Below are 6,000 nucleotides of genomic sequence, written 5' to 3'. Positions count from 1 at the left end.
ATGTTACTAATTTCGAAGGGATCTAAATTTTTTTGTCATTATCTAATATAGCTTGTCTGTTCCATTTATTTTTCGGAATTTTTCCCATACTTTTTGAAGTGATGTTTCGCTTGTTATTTCTGATACACTCGACGTCCAAGATATTATTTTACCTTTTACGACTGCTTTTCTAAATTTGGCTGATATTTTATTATATAAAGGTTTTAATGCATCTATTTCTAATAACGTAATAGTAATTTTTAATATGTTTTCTTCTAGGAATGGTTTTGATTTATTTATTTTATTGAATCTTCTGTTTAGAGTATCTAACCCTCTTGCTATAGAGTGTTTTTCTCGTACTAATTCAGATAGATCATCTGACCACCAGGGGACTTTATGGTTTTTATTATGTGGTTCTGAATGAGGAATAGCTTTTTCTTCGGCCTTTTTAATGGACACAAAGAATTCATTTGTCTCATTATGATTTTTCAAAACATTACATGGCGGAATATTTCTGGTAGGCACGTTAAATATTTCCCAATCTGCTTTTTGCACGTTATAATGTGGAGAGTATGGTTTTGGTTTGTTACTTAATAGGGATATTATTATGGGGATATGATCACTTGAGTAGGAGTCGTCACATGTATTCCAGTTTAGTTTGTCAACTATATTTGTTGAGCAAAGGGTGACATTTATTGAGGAAAATGCTCCATGGGTTTTGGAACAGTATGTATTTACTTCATTGTCATTCAGACAACAGAAATTATTAGTTTTGATTTATATGAATTTTTGGCATATATGCCAAGCACTGGGGCCTATGAGGCCATTCAGCGCTGAAACGGAAATTGACAGTAAAAGTCTGAAAGGCGTAACAGGAGGAAAACCTCGCAGTTGCACTATGAATCAATTGTTAGGAGAGGGTGGAAAGTAAGATGGAGGAAAGAGAATAAGAACGGAGGTACAGTAAAAGGAATGAAAACAGTTGCAGCTAGGGGTCGAAGGGACGCTGCAAAGACCCTTAAGTAATGCCTACATTGCACCGCATGAGGTGCACTGGCTGCACTAACCCCCTACGGGGAACAGAGATTATTAGTGTTCATTAAGTTTTCTATTTTTTTTCTCCATTTTTATTTGGTGTAATATTGTTATAGTCCCATATTGCATTATGTACATTGAAATCACCTACAATTAATATGGGAGTCTTAAATTGTTCTATTATTTTTTTGTAATATGCTTAAAACATATTTTTGTTAGGCTGGTCGTATATATAAGTTAATAATATCAAACATGCTGTTTTCTGTTTTCACTGTTATTGCTGAAATTTGTAATTCAGTGTAATCTATAGCTACTTTGTCGTGTATTATTTTATTATGGACATGTATGCTGTTCCTAAATTATTTTAACTTTCCTTTGACCTTGTGGCTAGTAGATATTTATCTATATTTGGAACAAGCTTTCCTACGTGTTGCATACATAATCATTGGTTCGTGTTCGCTAATAAGTCGTTGGACTTCTCCTAAGTGCATTCTCGGCAATAATCCATTTATATTCCACTGAATTATATACCGGCTGAATGGCGCAATATGTGGGTGGTCAGATTATTCTAAATAATATAAGCTGATGTTTTCTGAAGTTTGCTATAAATTCACTTGTATTTTTGTAGGTCTTGATTCATTTTTTTGATACAGTTTGAATCTGACTTTAATTAACTGTTACATTTTTGCTATCTTGATTTAATTTTTCCATTTTGATTTTCTTTAGAATATTATCTACAACATTGATAAGTTTTTCTTTGTAATATTCTAAGTGCTCAATACACATCAACCTTCTTCATGAAATTTGATGTTTGTTTTTTCTTTATTCCTGTATCTCATGAAATTTCTTATAGTGTTGGTTAGGCTTTCTTTAGTTATAGTTTTATTTTTGTGGCACATTACTATAAAGCATTTACTGCAACCACACAAATCTTCGTGTTCATAAGTTCGTTGAGTTTTCTTGATTTTTCTTGTGGCTCCTGTACAGTAGCTGGTGATGGGTGAATTTCTTTGCTTTCATTGTAGTTATCTACGTTTTGGTTTTCATTTTTTCTGAATTTTATGATTCAGCTTCTAGAGGTATATACTGTTGTTACTTTGGGAGGCAGTGGAATGTTTGATTCAGTGTTCCGTTTCTGAATTTTGGCTTTTGGTGAGACTGGTGGGTTGTTTATCTTTTTAGAGTTTGGTTTGATGGAATTAGGTGGTGTCTTATCTATAGTTGCCTCTTCCAAGCTGTTTTATCTGTTTTAACACATTCGTGTGTTTTTAATTCTTCCTCGTCTTCCTCTATGTCATTATTCGTTTCTATTTCTCGTAAAGAGGTAATCGATTGTCCACTGTGATAATGTCATTGATGTCTGAAATTTCCTTAGAAGTGCTCTTTTCATCTTGTATTTTTTTTTTTTTTTTTTTGTGGCGGTATTTCTTTATTTCTGTTATCATTCATTTCAGTTCTGGTATTGTTCGATTTTGAAGTATCTGCATACCTAAATTTCTTCGCTGGGTCATTCAGTCCTCTCACTTTTTGTTCTAACTTTGCTTCCCTGATCGACATTCCAGTTCGTTCTTGTAGTAATTTAAGTTCAGAGTTGTAGATATAGAACGCACATACTTTAGACCGAGCATGATGTTCTAGTACACAATTTATGCATTTTGGTTGGCCACAGTCCCAGCGTGTTTTTTTTATCCTGCGAACTGCAAAAGGCACATATGGGGAAATTTCTGCATTTAATGGCTGTATGACCATATTTGCAACAGTTCTTTCATTGTATGGGTTTGGGAACATGAGGTCTCTGTTCCCTATTTAATCCCAGTATTTTATTTATCAAGGGCAGGGTTTGGTCACTAAACTTTATCTTTGCTATTTTGATTGTTTTACTTTTGTTGTTTCCTGCTTGGGACCTATAACATTTCGCAGTCTTCAACGTTGTTGTATCTTTTCTTTAAGGAATCTAATAACATTAATTTGTCTAAAATTTCATCATCAAGATTTTGGCACTACTACTGTGCCTTGTTCACTGTTCATGGCATCATGCCTTGTAACATTTATATTTGTTATCTATATTTTTAATGTCCTGGTAATACTCTGTTTGGTTTCTGGTTGTTTCTTCAACCAACCATTAAGTTTTTTTTTAATTTGCCTTATGCTCATCTCTTGTGATGGGCATCAATTCAATAAGTGATTTTCTAATTCTAAATAACGATATGTCTTGGTCTGCTTTCATATTCAAAAACCTTGACCAGTTTGACTCTCCAAAAAGAGAATCAAAGTGAATCAAGGTTGGGTCATGACGATATCTACTTCTCTTTGGCTTATTATGTGGTATTAAGGTTTTAATACCGCCATGATTTTCATGAATTGTGTTTTCCTGTGAACAATTTGAGCTTGGATGCATGGCATCTCCAATACATAAACTAGTTACATTTAGTATAAATATCTGGAAAGGCTATACATTGAAAAAACTATCACTTACAGAAACAAAAGCAGCTTTAAAGCTGATGAATTTATTTTTGAGAGCACAAAGAAAATAAGAGGACCAAGCCAGGAGCGCAGGTGTATTTTGAGGAATACCTTGACAGGCGACCAAGTATGTGTAAGCTGTTTTACAGTCTATAGCAAAAGTATATTGGCGCCAAGCTACAACGATAAATGTCCAGAAGTAACAAGGCAAATAATAGTTAAAGAAAATACCAAATGGTTTAACAGCGAATTACGCGAAGCTAAGAAAAAGAAAAGAAAAATGGAAGATCTATATGGAAAAGATAGAAAGAATCAAGAAGTATAGTGAAAATTCGTCACTGTATAAAACAGCTAGAAATCACTACAACGACTTGACTATGAAATGAAAACTAAGAAAATACATTACAATAAAATGTTTAACGTAGAGAAAAATCCCCCCAAATCCATGACAATTTAGCCGGAATATTGCGACTAAAGAAAGAAAAAGTTCTACTTGATGTAAGTAGTGACTACAAAAACCTGGCTAGCCACGAGTCAACACAAATCTGTGTAACGCACGCCTCTTCTGGCACCAGTTTGTTTATCTCTAAGCATTTTACCAATGTCTTTCTCCAGCCTAATGAGAAAAAGTATACTGAGCATTTTCATTAAAACCTGAACAAGTGCAATGCCCTATAGTTACCATATAGTCAGATTACCATTCTTTTATACTTGTTTTACTTCCTAATTCCATATTCTGAAAAAAATAGGTTTCATTTCATTTTCAGTTAAACCATCTCTGCACTGATTCCAATATAACCTGGTAAGTTCCCTCTCCGAAGTTTTTGACTATTGATTCCACTTCAGAAACCGTTAATTTATGCATAAGTATAATTAGGTCTCCTTCAGCTTCTGGCATAGCAGTTAAATATTCCCCTCATAGCTTTTATTTATTACCTCATAAAATTGTTCTGCCAAGCGTTGTCTTTCTTCTGCCCTTGATGTCACTAATGAACCATCCCTAATTTTAACGTATTTTTCTGTATCTCCTGTCACCCAAAAATATTTCCTTATGTATTCCGTAGGCTACCACAACACCAATACCACTCCTTGAATAAATGGTTTTGTCAACAACAGCCTGTTTGTCCAAATATTCTCTTATTTCCTCGGTGTACCTTTTGCTTCTGTCTGCTCTTTATTGTTTCCAAGGTATCATCAGATACTTAAAGAAAGTTACAAAATTGAAATCAAAGACTAACAATGGGTAACAACAAGTCATTAAATGCACACCAGAAATAAGGCTGAAGATGGAATACACAATGGCAGACTAAACATAGATAGCAAAAGTTGATATAGCTACGGTAAGTAGGCTACCAAGCCATTTACAGTTAAAATCCCAATCATGATACCAGAGGCTACGTCGCAGGGTTCGACCATGAGTTGTGAACGTAAAACTTTATGATCGAAGGGGAAAATAACTCATCAACAATATCAACATTAATGTTATCAAAGATGGCGTTTGAAAAAATAACACATGCGCTATGGTGAAAAAATCTTTTGGTTTAACGTTCTCAACTTGACATCAACTCTTGCAGAAATAGAAGCCGTATTATTCAGTGAGAATGGATGGTGTTAGCGTTGACGACTCGAATGTTTTGCAGTTTCTGGGAGAAAAGTAATAAGTTCCACAAAAAAAGAGGTAACCGTGTAACGTTAAATTAGAAGACTGAAGTACTCTGTTCACATCTATATCCATCAGAGAATATAAACTGGAGAAGGTAAAGTATCTAAAAGAAATTCTTTAACCAGTATGGCAGACTATGAGGTAACAGGCGAGATGTTTACATCAAGGGTCTGTTTAAAGTGTATTTACATCCAAAAGGTATGTTAAAACAAACATTCTATTCGGAATAACTAAGTGTATGAGAGATAAAATAGTATTCTCGTTATATTGGAGGATGTCTAAAACGTGCTTGAGAATCATGAAACAAGCGTCGCAGAGACTAGAGGTACTTCATGCCATTTCCAACCTTAATACCAGAAACTGAAGGTACAATCTGATCACTCAAACAGTAATACATTAGCTATAGGAATGTGGATGCACAAAACAATGATTCTATCACTGATTTAAGTACAAGGGACGCAGATTTTATTCAATATTCTGTGCACGCATCTGCTTACTGGACTTCTTTCCAGCTTACAAAAATCAGATGACACTGATGCGCACGCAAGGCAATTGCAAACGCACACTGATTAAGATGGAAATTATAAGAACTTCATTTCGCTCTATTACTGAATGAGCCATCTGAAGCCGTACTGCAGCATCAAACAAGTTTAACTTAAGGAAAAATCTGTGATGATCAAAATTCCTTTCCCTATGACAACCTTGTGAATTGAGAGAAGGTAGTTTATCCTGAAGATAAAGCCCCTATATATATATATATATATATATATATATATATATATATATATATATATATATATATATATATATATACATACATACATACACACACACACACATATATATATATATATATATAT

This window comes from Macrobrachium rosenbergii, chromosome 21 (assembly GCF_040412425.1).
Source record: "Macrobrachium rosenbergii isolate ZJJX-2024 chromosome 21, ASM4041242v1, whole genome shotgun sequence".
NCBI classification, from domain to species: Eukaryota; Metazoa; Arthropoda; class Malacostraca; order Decapoda; family Palaemonidae; genus Macrobrachium; species Macrobrachium rosenbergii.
The sequence above is the reverse complement of the archived record's forward strand: the minus strand, read 5'-3'. Positions refer to the sequence as shown.